Here is an 18,279-nt window from a genome sequence, read left to right on the forward strand (position 1 = left end):
ACCTACAAGCTGGACTCTGGCATTCAAGGCTCCTCACCCCATCACTCGTCCTTGGAATGTATATTCCTACTATTCCTGCTCTAGCAGCCATTCCAAGGATATAGCCTCGAAAGGATAAGGTGTTCTTGAGACCATCTGGGTTGAATGCATGTCTAAAGCCAGTTAAGAAGCTTTCTAAATAGCTTCAAGAAACTGAATTTTAGACCACAGGACGTGAAAGAGCAGCCAATTGCCAAGCATGATACTAAACATGATTCTGAATTCTAAATCTTCATGGTTACAAGAAACTAGATATTAGAACCTAATCTTTAATTTGAGAGCAACAAATTATCTATGGGGGTTATCACTCAAGGAAGGATTTACTACTGGCAGATGCAGAGATAAATAGAAAGTGACGGGACCCTAAAAACTATCTTAATTTTTACAAAGAACCATGGTATTTTACATCCATAAATTGAATCTACGAAGAGGTATCTTAAACTAGAAGGAAATGGAATAGACTTTGGATCTTTATGAAAGTAATGCTAATTCCACAACTTTTCAAATTAAATATTTGATAACTATACATATCACTTTCAGTATAGCTGGAAAAATATGAAAAAAAAGACTCTGAAACATTAATTTTTATTATTTTCATTAAATATTACTTGTTTCTTATTAAAATATGTATAATGTTATATACTATACATCAAAATATGCAAAATGTTACAAAATGTGAGAAGTAAATAATTTAGATAAGGCATAGCAATGCCTGACATGTAGCAGTCAAGACTACCTACCAGTAGCTACTTTTACTATAAAAGTTCTCCAAAAACCAAAATACCATCTCCAGAGATAACCATTACTAGCACGGAAATGCATATTCCACAAGACATGCACATGTAGGCACATACAGATGCAAACACATATAAGTATCCTCTCATTGGATAAAAATAAGATCATGCTTCAGACACTATGCTGGCAAATGTTCTACTCAATCATGCATTGAAAATATTTCCACATATATATATATACATGTATATACACGTATATGTATATATGCATATTTTAATCTACATTCTCAAATAACTTTTCCAATGCCAAATAATATACTTTGAACAGCTCCAGTTATAAGAAGTTGAAGGATTCTTTTCCTGTCTTCAAAGAATCCACAGTAATCAAAGGCTCATTAGTCAGAGTTCTATGCCACTGTCAAGATTTTGGCAGCACCCGCTTCACATAGCCAGACAAGAAAAAGAAGACCCACCAGTTACATGAAGAACCAGGAGGGAAAAAAACCTCACCTTGAGGCTTGTTTTTTCATGTTTATTTTTAACAAGCTCACACAGATACACACATAGCTACATGAAATTTAGGAGAATAAAAAAATCAAAGAGGATTATCTCTTTTCAAGAAAAGTATAAAATCTGACTATTTGGTTACATGTGCCTGAGAGATTCAAATCAAGTCGGGTTATAAGAAAGACTTAAAGATTGAAAAGTGATAAGAAAAGCTTGGTACAAGTCCCTCCTCACAGAATTTCTGAGATAAAGCCTTAGAGTGCATATATGGCACTTGCTATGTTATCTTGGCCTCATAATGTGGGACGTGTGCAGGAAAGCCATTGACAGCATGAAAAATCCCTTTAGGCACATGTAAGTCGTTTACTGCTGAAGCAGAAATTAATCCATGCTCCTGCCTCATCTACCTATTTGAGCCTAGAGAACAGTTGACACAGTGTATTAGGGTCTACTGGTACATTTTACTAGCCTCTTAATTCTGTAATGGTTCTACATATTCCAGCCAAGGGAGACTTTAGCTTCAGAGTAAAGTCATTTAAAACTCAAGAAGAAAAAAAGAATTTTTGTCTTCAGTTTCCCTAATGTAGCTTCAGCATCCCAGGAGAGAGTACTCTTAGCTTGAGAAAATGCACATTTGCAGTCCAGAGCCCAGAGATCAACGGAATCTACTGTTTTTCAGAGAAATCAAAATGAGAATTCTGGGGAATTGAACTGAAATGTGAATAGGTTTGGCCACTTCAAAAATCTGATCCTGCTATTAGAACTATAGCAAAGCAACAGCTTCTTAGAAAATGAAGAACAAAATGTTACGTGCTAAAAATAAGATAATCTCAACCTCATATAGAATTCAAACAACCCATCTAGAAACCTTACTATTTTAGACAAGACAGCACTGATTACATTCATCTGTGTGTGTGTGTATCTCCACACACATACATATACACACATAGACAGATATATATACACACATACAAACATTCTGCTACATTCCCCATATGAGACAGGTGAGATCTACCTCCATGCAGATCTTACCAGCACATAGAACAGGAGGTAAAACTATTAGGGGCCCATTTATTTAAAGGAAGAAAGGATATAAAGGGAAAAGGGTAGAGGGAGGGGAAAAAATGTACTGTGTTGAGATTATTAAGTTTTCCTTGTTTATGTGCATAACAAACAAATAATTTTCCTCATCTCAATCAACAACTGAACTTGGCTGCTGTCATCTGAGCAGCATTTATATTTTTAGAATATATCCAAATTTCAGTTCATTCACTTGCATATGTCTCAATCCTGATCATTCTAAAAGGAGAACCCAATCACTGGTTCAGCTAAACTCTCCTTTCTACCAGCACCATAAACATGAATCAGTAGTCCTCTTTTAGACAGTTTACAGCTGGAAAATTATCATGAGGTGACCACTTGACTGACTCTTCCCTCATCTTGACTGTACAGAAAGAACTCTAGATGGAGACACTCACTAACTAGACGTCAGTCTTTGACTCTGCAAGCATTCATTGAACCCTGTCCTACTATGGACCAGGTACCATGCTTGGCCTTGCAGTGATGGTGGCGTATTCACTGATGTGGTCACTGCATTGGAGACTTAAATCTAATGAAGGAGATAATAAACACTGAAGTACGTGGTTGTGTTTTACTGCAGTTGTGGTTACCTGCTACAAGGGAGGAAGCAGCACAGAGTCCTGGGAGACCTGTCCTCATGAGGAGACAGAGGGAAGAGGATAGCTCCAGCAAAGATAAAAAGATAACGTGGAGTAGGCTAAAACAGAGGTAACAACAATATAACGAAGAGGTAAAAGGTGTTGAACACAAGGCCGGAGTGACTTATCAGACCAATCCAAATGAGCAACATTTGTTGTTCAGCCACTCAGTCACGCCTGATTCTTCGCGACCCCAGGAACTGCAGCACACCCGGCATCCCTGTCCTTCACCATCTCCTGGAGCTTGCTCAAACTCATGTCCACTTAGTCAGTGATGCCATCCAACTATCTCATCTTCTGTCACCCCCTTCTTATCCTGCCTTCAATCTTTCCCAGCAGCAGGGTCTTTTCTAATGAATTGGTCCTACATATCAGATTCTCCATAGCCTTGATCACTATAAATTACCCTCATTTGTCACCAACATTCTCCCTAAGACCATCCCTGTTGGGAGATCAAAAGAGGGGAAACCAACATAAGCATCTATTACACACTAGGCACCATCCTTGGCCTCTTAAACTATATTATCTTATTTGATCATCCCAACAAACCTATGAGGGACATATTACTATGATTTCTATTTTACACAATAGAAAACTGAGGTTAAAAAGTGAAGTAACATTCAGAACAAAAACCAAGTTCAGATAACTGATTCTACAATAATACAAAAGCAATTACATCTATCTACCTCTATTTCTTGGAGAGAAAAAAATATATATATATATGTATAGGTAAAACATATAAAGTGATTCTAAGACAATACTTTTTCCCTAAACTGTTCCTATTATAAATATGTTAATAATGGTCATTATTCATATACTTATATTGGACTAGTTTTTAAAATTCTAACTCATGAATATAATGGTCAAGTTTTATTAAATGTTATTGGAATTTTTCCACAAGAAGGATGCTAAATAAATGAACTTCTACTCAAACAATGAAAAAATTCATTTCAGGAAGTTATATAAGTTTGCAAATTTAAGAATCTAATTTTATTTTTATTATGTTGCAGTTTGAAATTGCTAATATTCAACCATTTGTATCAACACAAATAATTTTGTATGGTTCAACCTAATATTCGTTGTACTCATGCTAAATATAAGGCATTTTTGTAGCATGAAAAACTTGTAAAATATTTCTAGTTCCTACATAACCAGTGCTGAAGACACAGGGTATAATAGCCAAATATTTATGCAAACATAATCACTAAATCCACAGACATTTTAAAACAGTACATAATTTCCAGATGAAGGGGATAAAATGGTAAGTTCAGAGAAGGAAAACAATTTAAAAACAGAAGTTATTTCCATGGGCTAGAGTGATCTGGAAAATCATTAGAGAAAAATTCAGTAGGATTTGAACAAGTTCATAGAGATTATCAGAAACTCAAATGCTGATGAAGGTCTGGGTGGGAACTGAAAAGAAAAGCCATTTTTAAAAGTATGACAAGAGAAATAAGGGAACTGTGGTGAATGAGAGCATGTGTGCCCCACATTCAGGCATTCAAATTTAATTTTAAAACAGACTTTATACCCGCTAAACATCTTCAGAAGTGAATCAGGACCTGTAACTGATAGTCTGAATTTTGGTTATGGAAAAAATCTGAAAGAGCCTACTCACAGAAATGCAAATGCAAAAACAGGAAGGAGGGGGAGTCAAGGCATTTGGCAAATAAAGCATTAGCCAATTTTGTTAGAACAAAGGATGTATACAAGGAGACGGAAGGAGTGAAGTCCAGAAAGAAGGCTAACCCGAGATCTGCAGGGTCCTCAATGCAAGAATAAGTTTAAACTGTGTAACCTGAATCCCCCAAATGTGCCCAGGCTCAGTGTGAGTCTATCATTTTCCCTGTTTTCAAAGGCTATTGCCCCATTTCACTCTCATCTATATCCCATTTATTCTTTTAGCTCTGGCTTTAACAAGCCTTTCCAACTCTCAGTCAGAGGGAAACATCAGTCCATTAAAATTCACTATAACTTTCTATCTCTCAAGATTTGGATCACCTTCCATCTAGCATTATAGTTAACTATGCACATCTTCATATTCCTACGGGACAATTTCTTGAGTTACTACATCTAAATTACATTTGTACCCTCTACAGTATGGAGAATGGCATTTAAGACATGTTACTTGAATAATTATTCACTTGAAAGCATTTTACCCTCTAGAAAATGGAAAAGCCATTAAGTGCTTAAAAGTACATGTGTAATGTGGTCAAAGTAACATTCTAGAACATTATTTGGTAGGAATATAGAACAACATAGAAAGGACAACCTAGAACATAAAGTATTGGCCTTGATTAGGCCAGCAGTAGTCAGAACTAAAAAGGAGGAAGCAATTTGTTTTCCACGAAGAATTAGGATGCCATAGTTCTAAATGGCCAGTGAAATGAAGATGTCAAAGATGACCAGGCAATTGAATCTGGGCCAATTGAAATAATGTAGCAATAAGAAAAGGAGAGCTCTATTCAAGCCAACTGAGTGAGATAAATGAATTGACTTTTAAATGTGTTAGTTTCTATGGCAAAAAAAAAAAAAAAAATTCAAAGGGAAGCACAGAGTTAAGTTTGAGAGAGAACATCACTTTGTGGATATTTCTATAAATACTGAAAAGCATAATATGGAGTGAAATGCTCCATATGTTGAGAAATCAATATCCATTTTCATTCTCATGCTCCAGAATTTGACCTAAGTGGAAAAGAAAAAAACAGAAGAGAGAGTGATGGGGCAAGATATGAAAAGGGAGATGCTGGTAAGTGCTACTTTAGTGTGCTTGTGGAGGAGAGTTGCAGTTGAGCTTAACTTAAGGACACAACATCAAACAAAAGGATTAAAAATACCCGAAGGGAAAGTTGGAAGTCACCAACAAAAACCTAGATACTTCCTAATTCTGCAGCAAATTAGTTTTGCCCAGAGAAAAAGATTTATCTCTAGACTCATTGGAAATGTAGACTTCAGTTCTTTCCAAGTTAATAACTTAGAAATTCTACATACTCCTTCCAACACTACACAGCCAGTTCCATCAATAAACAGGTTCTGGTACAATGAAAGTGAAAGTGAAGTCGCTCAGTTGTGTCCGACTCTGCGGCCCCATGGAGGACCAGGCTCCTCCATCCATAGGATTCTCCAGGCAAGAGTACTGGAGTGGGTTACCATTTCCTTCTCCAGGAGATCTTCTCAACCCAGGGATCGAACCCAGGTCTCCCGCATTGCAGGCAGACGCTTTACCATCTGAGCCACCAGGGAAGCTCTGGTACAATAGCTTGGAATAAACAAACTCTAGATGGCCTCAGGGTTCCAAATAGTCGGCAAGAGCAAACCACATAGCACACTCATGTTATTAAGTTCCACTGAGACCACTAAGTGACAGCCATCTCATTCATTCTCCTCTGACATTTCCCATATTTGAGAGAAACTTTATGCTGAAAAATAGGAGTCCATAATCCAAGATCTGTATTTCTTTAAAGGATCCACAGAGAGTCTTCAGGTGGGCTAGAAATTCTGAGTATATACATAAGCCTTTTTCTGAGGAGAGTTCCACTGACTTCCTAAGGCCCTCTTTTCAAAGAGATGTAAGATGCAAGAAATAATCATTGCTAAGAGAGAAAAAAAATGACACCTACTTGCCAGAATTCATTTAACATGAGAGTTTTCATAGAACTGATAAAAGAAACATGTCCTACAATTGACTCATTCATATTAAATAGTCTATTATTGATGCATGACAAATATAAAGGGTTTAATATATATGTATTGGGTTGACGAAAAGGTTCATTTGAGTTTTTGTAAGATCTGACAGAAAAACCTGAACGAAACTTTTGGCCAACCCAATAAAATATCTTCATCATAATTTTAAGTGGAAAAAAAAAGCTGGAAACTACATTGTGTATATCGATCGCATGTGTGAACCATAGAAAACATTTTGGAAAAATTTCCATCATTATTGAGGCCATAATTTTAATTTTTCCACAATGTTTGGTGTCCTATAAATTTTCTTAAATAAGCGTGTATTCTTTTTTTTGGATTTAATTTGTATTATTTATACATAATTTATAAAGATACATAGAGAGTACAGGATTCCAGAATGAACAGGAAGATATTTTCCCTGTGTGGGTATATCAGTCAGCCAAAACTGACCAGTTCCAAATTTTTCTGGAGACTCAATTTCAGAAAATTACATAATTTTGGTGCCTAGGTTGTCCTCACACATCCTAGTCTTTTTAATTATGTATGATCTATCTATCTCACAGATAATTTTCTCTAACCTACCAAAATGTTTCTCCTGGATAACTGAGAAACTCATTTAGAAATAACTTGAAGAGAAAAATCCAACTTGTCTTTAAAAACACTCAACTCTACATCTTCTAAAATATGTTACAGTGTGAATAAACACAATTCTACTTTCTGACTTCGTAAACTTTGCCTGGGAAAGCCAAAATCAAGACATCCATAAGAGGATGGCATGTTCCACAGTGGTTCCCAATCAAGGCAGCACAGCACCACACAAATGTTTTGGAACTGCGTAGGGCATTTTGATCACCACTGTAACTGGGATACTGCTGTCATTTAGTACCCCTGGACCAGGGATGCCAGATATCCTGCAGTGACCAGAGGAGTCCCTCATAATGAAGAGCTGTACTGCCAAAACGCCAATAGCACTTCTACTGAGAAACAGTGAAGCCTTTGTCTGTGTTCTTCCCATTCTCTACTCTCTTGTGGGGCTCAACCCAATCTGTCTTCTCTAGGAAATTTCCCCCAACACCTTCATCACATCCCTTCTCTGGATCTTCATCTCTTGTACTCAATTTGGTACTTAATTGTATGCTTTTATGTAAGGATTAACAACTTCATATATAAATGTTCTGCCTTCCTCAGCTGAACAGTGAGCTCCTGAGTGTGTGGTCATGTATGAAAATTCTGAGTACTATAATTGAAGAAATGCTAAGCACTATGTCAACAAACCAGAATAGGTTATACAGAAAAAGGTCAACTATTACAAAAACTTTGGATTTTCTAGGGAAGTTATTTTTAAAGAAATTGCACATATTGAGATGAATTATTCACCTTAATATAACTGATAACACCTGTACTATACTCAAGGCAGTATTGGTACCAAAGTAGACGATCAAACATCACCAACTGTTTTCCTTTCTGATTATTTTCTAACTGCTAGCAAAGTAATGAAAGCTTACTTCAACATTTGATTAGACATCTTGACTAATGTCTTAAAACTCTATGTTAGTTCATTCTTTATGATCAAAAGAATGTATTAGATTCATGTGCTGGGCAAGCTTCATGCCAATCAAAATTGGCCTAAAGTATGTCTTTTAGTAGGGGGTCAAGGAGAGAGAACCTCGAAGCAGAAGATGGGAACAAAGAAGAAATTACATGCTTTGGAAAAGACATAGCTGGAGGAAAAATTAATGCCCTCTTTAATCAGTAAAGAAGATTTGGTGGGAGAAATGGAATTCAAGAATTAATATAAATGTTTAGGAGCTGACAGTCTGAAAGCACGGAATAATTTTCCCTGGGTATGAATTTGGGAAATGAACAAAGGTACGAGTGAGGGCCAAAAAATAAAAAGTCAGGAGAAGAAAATATTCCAGAAATCTACTTAGAAAAGCTACAATGGAAAAAATATATATAAAAATTGGAAAGTTAATAAAAGTAAGAGGATTGTTTTGAAGAAGAGCTTGGTAATTTGACCTTAATTCCATGACCAATGAGAAACAACTCTTAGAGCCATAAAATGGACTCAAGCAGGCTGGCAACAGAAATAACTTTGCAAAGTTATTGGTCTTCTGCTCTGGCTCATTATATTTAGAATTTATCACAGATTATTTAGCAGATATACTTTTTCTACATTTAACTTTATAAATTCTTTTCAGGAACTCTCTTTTTTGAGAAGATACTCTTGATGTATACATGTTTATACGTCAGTAATGATTATCAAAGCACTTAACAAACAACTTTTAATTGTTTGTTGAGTCCAGAGAGTAACATGTGCATGCTAAGTCACTTCAGTCGCGTCTGACTCTTTGTGACTCTATGGACTGCAGCCTGTGAGGCTCCATGGAATTCTTCAGGCAAGAATACTGGAGTGAGTTGCCATGCCCTCCTCCAGGGGATCTTCCCAACCCAGTGGTCGAACCCACGTCTCTTATGTCTCCTACGCTGGCAAGCAGGTGTTTTACCACTAGCGCCACCTTGGAAGCCCAGAATGTGACACAGTTTGATTTTAGACAGCTAAAAAACAATCATGGGGCCCCAGATGGTGCAATAGTAAAGAATCTGCCTGCCAACACAGCAGACACTAGTTTGATCCCTGGGTCAAGAAGATCCCCTGGAGGAGGAAATGGCAACCCACTTCAGTATTCTTGCCTGGAAAATCCTATGGAAAGAGGAACCTGGCACGATACAAGTTCATGGGGTCACCAACAGTCAGATATGATTTAGTGTCTAAGCATGAGGAAAACAACCATAGTTTGTTTACAGAAACTTTGACTTAGCTTTCATTTAAAGCAGTAGGTTTGTTGTCATGGGGTAGAATATTTTAAAGTCAGAAGGCCAGTTTTACATATGAGTCATCCTATTAAGCTCTTACATTTGGAAAATCCCAATCATAGGAGTATCATTTCAGAAGAAAGATGTTTTTAAGAGTCATGTCTAGGAAAATTAAAATCAATCTTTGGAACAAAATCCTTCTGTTAGAAAATAAAAGCACAACATACACAGCTGAGGAAAAACATGCATAAGCTTTGTTCTGCCAGTGTTTGTTTATACCTAATTATGCTAATTTATTAGGCAGGAAAAGTAGTCTTATATCACAAATAATATAGAAATATGTCTCCAACATAGAAAATTAATTCAGTAACATTAATGTAGTATAATAAGATATTTCTAAGTAAAACAGTCCAGTTGGAAACCAGGATAAAACCATGCTGCTCCAACAATGAAATGTATCTCTACTTAGAGAAGGACCATTTTTGAAGCTACTATTATCTCCTTTACAGCAAGAACAGTATAGTCTTTATCTGGAGGGTACCGCTGCTGCTGCTGCTGCTGCTGCTGCTGCTGCTGCTGCTGCTGTTGGTCAGGGATAATAGATTTTGTTTATAAAGCATAAATTTTCCAATACTATTCTAGTGTTTTTTAAGACCTTTAGGTATAACCACAAATCAGTTTTTACTTCTCCTTTTTACTATAAATAATTCACCATTTTTCTGAATCAAATACTCTTATGAACCCTATCTTAATAATGGAGATTCCTGATATCCTAAGGTCTGTTGATTATTACATATAACATATTACATGCTATATCTCTATGAATGCTTATTGGGTTAAACCTAAAAAAATACTTCACAGAGGAAGATTTGGGGTTTCCCCTCTATCCCCCATAGTTCTCTGATATGTTTTTTCCAGAAGCAGAAGGAATGACAGAGTTAAATCCCTGGCATTAAACGTCTGCTTACCTAAATCAGAGGAGTCTGAAATGAAATTTTAGACAAGGATTATGCAATCTGAAGTGCAGTAACCTAAACTCATGATTCTAATATTACAAGGCATTTATTCAGAACTCATTTCTACATCACAAAGACTGAAAGAGAAAGATGAGGAATTTATGTTATTTTGAGCCCATCAAATCTCATCAAATCCACATTGGATATTCTTTAAAATGGCAAAAACTGCTTTCAAATGTAGATCTGAACATTGCCTGAAAAATAGAATGGATTATTTACTAAGACAAACTCCCGTTCAAACAGGTTAGATTTTCAGTCTAAACTTGTACCCTCTCAGCAACTTTACCCAGTTTCTCCAACATAGACTTTGTCCATTTATCTACTTAGCAACCATATATTAAGTGCATCACCTGTGTCAGGCACTAGCACAGGACCAAGGAGGTGATCAATACTGGTCTGTGTCATGATAAGCTTCATGATACATCTATTAGTAATAATTTTTCTTTACCTTACAAGCCCAAAGATCTCTCCTTTGAAAACATTTTCTTTAGGACAGAGTATTATTGACAAGAAAGCTTTTAAGATAACAGTAAAAAGCCAGATTCTGGAGGACTGGTTCAAGATGGCAGAATGGAAGGACACGCACTCATCTTCTCTTACAACAACACCAAAATCTACTACTACTTGTAGTAGCTGCTGAACAATCATCAACAGGAAGATGCTGGAACCTAGCAAAAAAAAAATACCCCACGTCCAAAGACAAAGCAGAAGCCACAGTGAGACAATAGGATGGTCACTATCATGATAAAATCCAATCCCATACCTGCCAGGAGGGCAACCCACAAACTGGAGAACAATAATACCAAAGAAGTTTTCTCACTGTTGTGAAGGTTCTGAGCCCCACATTAGGCTTCCCAGCCTGGGGATTTGGCAAAAGGACTAGGGACCCCCAGGGAATCTAACTTTGAAGACCAAGGGGATCTGGTTATAGGATGTGCACAGGACTGGGGAAAACAGAGACTCTACTCTTGGATGGCACAAAAAAAATCTGTACCCATCAGGACCCCGGGGAAAGGAGCAGTGACCCCAGGAGACTGAACTAGACCTACTTGCTAGAGTTAGAGGGTCTCTTGTGGAGGTGTGGGTTGGCAGTGGCTCACCACTGGGGTGGGGGCCCTGGCAGCAGCAATCTGGGAGATGTCTCTTGGTGTGAGCCCTCGTGGAGACTGCCATTAACCCCGCCACAGAGCTTGCAGACTCCAAGGCTAGGATGTCTCAGGTCAAACAACTAACAGAGAGGGAGCACAGCCCCACCCATGAGCAGACAGTTGGATTAAAGCTTTATTGAGCCTGACTTTCCTGGTGGCTCAGACTAAAGCGGCTGCCTACAATGTGGGAGACTGGGGTTCGATCCCTGGGTTGGGAAGATCCCCTGGAGAAGGAAATGGCAACCCACTCCAGTACTCTTGCCTGGAAAATCCCATGGACTGAGGAGCCTAGTAGGCTACAGTCCATTGGGCCGCAAAGAGCTGGACAGAACTGAATGACTTCACTTTCATTTTCCCTTTTATTGAGCATGGCCTTGCCCACAGAGCAAGACTCAAGTTTTTCCCAAGGCCAGTCCCTCCCATCAAGAAGTTTACACAAACCTCTTACTTAGCCTTATCCACCAGAGATCAGACAGAAGAAGTAAGAAGAACTATCAGTTCAGTTCAGTCACTCAGTCATGTCCGACTCTGCGACCCCATGAATCGCAGCACACCAGGCCTTCCTATCCATCACCAACTCCCGGAGTTCACTCAGACTCACATCCATCGAGTCAGTGATGTCATCCAGCCATCTCATCCAGTCGTCCCCTTCTCCTCCTGCCCTCAATCCCTCCCAGCATCAGAGTCTTTTCCAATGAGCCAACTCTTCGCATGAGGTGGCCAAAGTACTGGAGTTTCAGCTTTAGCATCATTCCTTCCAAAGAAATCCCAGGGCTGATCTCCTTCAGAATGGACGGGTTGGATCTCCTTGTAGTCCAAGGGACTCTTAAGAGTCTTCTCCAACACCACAGTTCAAAAGCATCAATTCTTCGGCACTCAGCTTTCTTCACAGTCCAACTCTCACATCCATACATGACCACAGGAAAAACCATAGCCTTGACTAGACGGACCTTAGTCGGCAAAGTAATGTCTCTGCTTTCGAATATGCTATCTAGGTTGGTCATAACTTTCCTTCCAAGGAGTAAGCGTCTTTTAATTTCATGGCTGCACTCACCAACTACAGTGATTTTGGAGCCCCCAAAAATAAAGTCTGACACTGTTTCCACTGTTTCCCCATGTATTTCCTATGAAGTGATGGGACCGGATGCCATGATCTTTGTTTTCTGAATGTTGCGCTTTAAGCCAACTTTTTCACTCCCCTCTTTCACTTTCATCAAGAGGCTTTTTAGTTCCTCTCCACTTTCTGCCATAAGGGTGGTGTCATCTGCATATCTGAGGTTATTGATATTTCTCCCGGCAATCTTGATTCCAGCTTGTGCTTCTTCCAGTCCAGGGTTTCTCATGATGTACTCTGCATATAAGTTAAATAAGCAGGGTGACAATATACAGCCTTGACGTACTCCTTTTCCTATTTGAAACCAGTCTGTTGTTCCATGTCTAGTTCTAACTGTTGCTTCCTGACCTGCATACAGGTTTCTCAAGAGGCAGGTCAGGTGGTCTGGTATTCCCATCTCTTTCAGAATTTCCCACAGTTTATTGTGATCCACACAGTTAAAGGCTTTGAGAAGAACTATACCAGAAAGCTAATCAAAATGAAAAGGCAGAGGGGTAACATCCCAGATGAAGGGACAAAATAAATCCCCAGAAAACTAAGTAAATGAAATGGAGATAGGCAACCTTCCAGAAAAAGAATTCAGAATGGTAATAGTGAAGATGACCCAGGATCTTGGAAAAAGAATGGAGAAGACAGAAGAAATGCTTACCAAAGACCTAGAAGAACTAAAGAACAAACAAACAGAGATGATCAATAACACTAGAGGGAGGAATCTGTAGCAGAATAAATGAGGCAGAGGAATGGATAAGTGACCTCGAAGACGTAATGGTGGAAATTACTGCTGCAAAACAGAATATAGAAAAAAGAATGAAAAAAAAAAAAAAAGGAAGACAGCCTAAGAGACCTCTAGGACAACATTAAACATATCAACATTCACATCATAGGGGTCCCAGAAGAAGAAGAGAGAGAGAAAAATGACCTGAGAAAATATTTGAAGAGATAATAGCTGAAAACTTCCCTAACATAGAAAAGGAAACAGTCAACCAAGTCCAGGAAGTATAGAGAGTCCTGGGCAGGATAAACCTGAGGAGGAACACACATAGTAATCAAACTAACAAAAATTAAAGACAAAGGTAAAATATTAAAAATGGCAAAGAAAAACGAGAACTCCCATAAGGTTATCAGCTGATTTCTAAAAAAAATTCTACAAGCCAGAAGGAAATGGCATGATATATTTAAAGTGATGAAACAGAAGAACCTACAACCGATAATACTCTACCCAGGAAGACTCTCATTTAGATTTGAAGAGAAACCAAAAGCTTTTCCAGACAAGCAAAACTTAGAGAATTCAGCACCGCCAAACTAGCTTTACAACAAATGCTAAAGGAACTTCTCTAGGCTGTAAACAAAAGAGAAGGAAAAGACCAACAAAAAGTAAACCCAAAACAATTAAGACAATGGTAATAGAGTCATACAAATCAATAATTACCTTAAATGTAAATGGATTAAATGCACCAACCAAGAGAAGACATAGACTGACTCGGTAGATGAAAACCCTGTGTATATATACACACTTCCACTTACCACATCACTCTACTTAACCCCTCAAAATGTATGTAATTATTTTATATTGCTACGTTAACCATGTTTCCATTATGGTTTGCAACTATAATTATCTTCTATTTTTTGTCTGGTTATTAATTGTGAAAACATATAAGTATCTTTTACTATTGTGATAATCCAACTAGTATTTGTTTTAATATCATTGTATCATGATTGGTCAGCAGGAAATAATAGAATTTTATATCACTAAAACTACCATTTAACAGAAAAACCTGTAATCACTTTTTAAATTCCAGATGTACATTAGAATTATCCTGGAATTTTCTAAAAAAATACAAATGCCTAGATATTGTTTTTTTCTCCAAAGCTCCAGATGTGATTCTAATGAGCAGCCATGTTTAAAAACAACTAGGGAAAAAAACCAAAAACTGCACTATATGATGATCTTTTATCTAGTTTGTTTCATTTTTTTCTATTTCATATTTAGTGCTCCCATTTTATTTAGTTTATGTTTTCCAATTTCTTCATCTCTTTTTTGTTGTTCTTTCTCAAGCCTTTATCAAGTATAGTAGAAAAGTTTTTGTATACATATATATAAATTCTATGCATAACATATATATTGTAGAAAACATATGAATCTTTGCCTAGTTAAAAAATATATGGCATTTTGGTACGATTCATTTGACTAAGTATGAACATAATGCTAGATTTCTAATTTATATTCATTCTAAACTTTGATATAGTTCCATTTATTCTGGCATTTAATATTACTGCTAAAAGTCTAGAAATTTTATTATGTTAGTGATTAAACAAAATCTAAATGAGGCTTGAAATTTCTAATTCAATTCTGAGACTATAAAGAGATACTATGATGTAAAAACAAAATTAACATATGATACAGTATTACTTACTAAAGTACAGATTTTGTTCAAATTTCACAAAAATTTATGCTAGTGTCCATTATTTGTTTTATACCTTATTCAAGACTCCACATTATATTTATTGGCATTGAACAGCTTCAGCTGCATGCAACAAATTATGATAAATTCTCTTTTTATTTTTATTTTGTTACAAATATTTCTTAATTTTCCTTGTTATGGCTTCTGATACAACCATCATTTTAAAATGGGCATTTAATTTCCAAATACATGGAATTTTTAAAGTGCCTTTCATATTAATTTCTCATTTAAATGCTTTCTTCTCAGCAATCACCCTCTCTGTTTTTTCAGTCTTTTAACTTTATTGAGACTTTCAAAGGCTACGTCAAAGATCTCTCTTGGTAAATGTTACATTGCACTTGAAAATATGTGGGTTATTTTAAACTATATTTTTAATACTTTTAGATCATGAAATTTTTATACCTTGTTTTATGTCCCTGGATATGTTCCAGTATCTCCTGGTTTATAGTCTATGGGAACTTGAATTCGATTTGCATCCTGCTATTGTGTGAAAATTATATAAATCTTAATTATGTTGTCTCATAGTGCTTTGCATGTCTACTACATCCTTCTACTTCTCTATTCATTATATTAATTTTTGCAGTTTGATATTGAAACTTCACCTAAAAATCTTAATTTAGCTACTTAAAAAATAACCATAATACATAGTGGAACTATATGTAACTTTGCTCTATATTTACCAAGTCTCCTGCAAAAATGTTATCACACTTTCCTAATTGAAAAAAAAAAAAAAAAAAGCCAAGCTCTAGTCCCAGCTGTATTTGTTAGCACATTACCCTGAGCAAGAAGTTTAGCTTCTCGCATCTCTCTTCATGCAAAAACTAAGCTCATGCATGCCACTGTTTCTCCAAGAAGATTGTTACAGTGAGTAAATAAGGTGCTATGTGTACAGATGTTTGACTTACAATGGGACTACATATCAATAAACTCATCATAAATTGAAAATGAAGTAAAAAATGCATTTAATACAACTTACACACTGAACTTCACAGCTTAGTCTCTTAAAAGTGCTCAGAACACTTAGATTAGGCTACAGTGCGACAAAAATCATCCAACAAAGCTCATTTTACAATAAACTACTGAATATCAAATACAACCTAGCAAATATTATACTAAAAGTAAAAAACTGAATGGTTCTAAATGTGTCAGTTGTTGACTTCATGATCACATTGGCTAACTGGAAGTTGCATCATACCACACACATACTGCTAGTGTGAAAAAAGATCAAAATTCAGTATCTGAATTTTGTTTCTACCAAAGGCATATTGCTTTCTCACTACTGTAAAATCAAAAAATTTTAAGTCAAACCACCATAAGCCAGGAACTGTCTGTACTTTCAATCTACAAATCACATATAAATGCAAAGTGAGAAATACGAGGAATGTCCTCATAAAAGAAAGCCCACATGGCATGAACAGGCAATTGATAATCATTATACAATCCATGAATGTTAGGAAATTGCTCAATTTCATAAGTGAGAAATGCAGATCTGAAAGTTCTCCTTTCAATCTCAAAATTTATAACATTTATCAAGGGCATTAACAATATCCACAATTTGCCTTTAAATAGAATTTTGGCCATACGCTTTGCCTCAATTCTAAAACCATATTTAATTTTTAAGAAAACCCAAATATATACAGAAACGTCTGTGTTCAAGAAGCCTCAGAGCAGCAATTTTATTAGGAAAAATATGGCAACAACCTAAATGCACAAAAATAGAGGATGTTAAAATAACATAGTATAATTACAACAAAGAATCAATCCATTAACCATCATGACTTAGAAGACTATTTAATATGGAAACAAGCAGAGAGAATTCTCCTTGTTAATATCCAGCATACAGCTGACAATTATCGAAACACTGGGAGCATAGTGGAAAATAAACAGACAAACTCCCTGCTTCACAGAGCTTAGAGTCTAAGTGAAAATATCTAGATGAACTGTAGATTTCATATAGTCACAGTGATTATAGTTATGTATTAAATATATATTCAAATAAAGACTACAAAGAAATCTAAAATGAGAACAATGTTATCTTTAGATAATTAGAAAACGGATATTAATTCTACTCCTACACTTTATCTTCCCAAGGTCTTAATGACAAGGAAAATGACAAACTTTATAAAAATACATTTAAAAAAAGGGTTTCTAATTTTCATTTAAAAAAAAAGAACACATATTCATTAAGAATCAATTAGGGACTTCCCTGACAGTCCAGTAGTTGAGACTTCACTTTACAATGCAGGGGAATGTGGGTATGATCCCTGGTCAGGGAACTAAGATCCCACATGCTTTGGGGCCAAAAACCCAACACACAAAACAGAAACAGTACTGTAACAAATTCAATAAAGATTTTTAAATGGTCCTCACCAAAAAAATATTTAAAAGAAAGAACCAATGATATAGCAAGTAACCTCTGCTTTCAAGGAACTTACAGTTTCATTTAATTGAAACAAATGGATGTAGATTACAGTAAAGATGTGAGAAGATCAGGTCAGGTCAGGGTGGGGTAGTTAGGGGATGCAAGGAACTGGAGGGGCTCAAAGGTCACCCAGGACTCATATAAGCAAACTATTAGAGAAAAGGCCATCAGATGGGGGACATGGTTTTGGCAGGCCTAAAAGACCCTGATGCTGGGAAAAACTGAAGGCAGGAGGTAAAGGGGATGACAGAGGACAAGATAGTTGGATGGCATCACCAAATCAATGGACATGAGTTTGAGCAAGCTCTGGGAGATGGTGAAGGACAGGGAAGCCTGACGTGCTGCAGTCCATGAGGTCGCAAAGAATTGGACATGACAGAGCCATTGAACAACAAAAGGCACAGTAAATAAGTTCATCTGTTGGAAATAGTGGGTTTTATTAAAACAACTTTATAGAGATATTTTCTATATGTGAATATCATATGTATTTAAGGCATATAATTTGATGTTTTGATATATGTATATAGTGTGGGAAGTTTAGAATCAAGCTAAATAATTTATTGAAAGTGAAAGTCGCTCAGTTGTGTCTGACTCTTTGTGACTCCATGGACTATACAG

This window comes from Capra hircus, chromosome 8, assembly GCF_001704415.2.
Source record: "Capra hircus breed San Clemente chromosome 8, ASM170441v1, whole genome shotgun sequence".
Taxonomy (NCBI): domain Eukaryota; kingdom Metazoa; phylum Chordata; class Mammalia; order Artiodactyla; family Bovidae; genus Capra; species Capra hircus.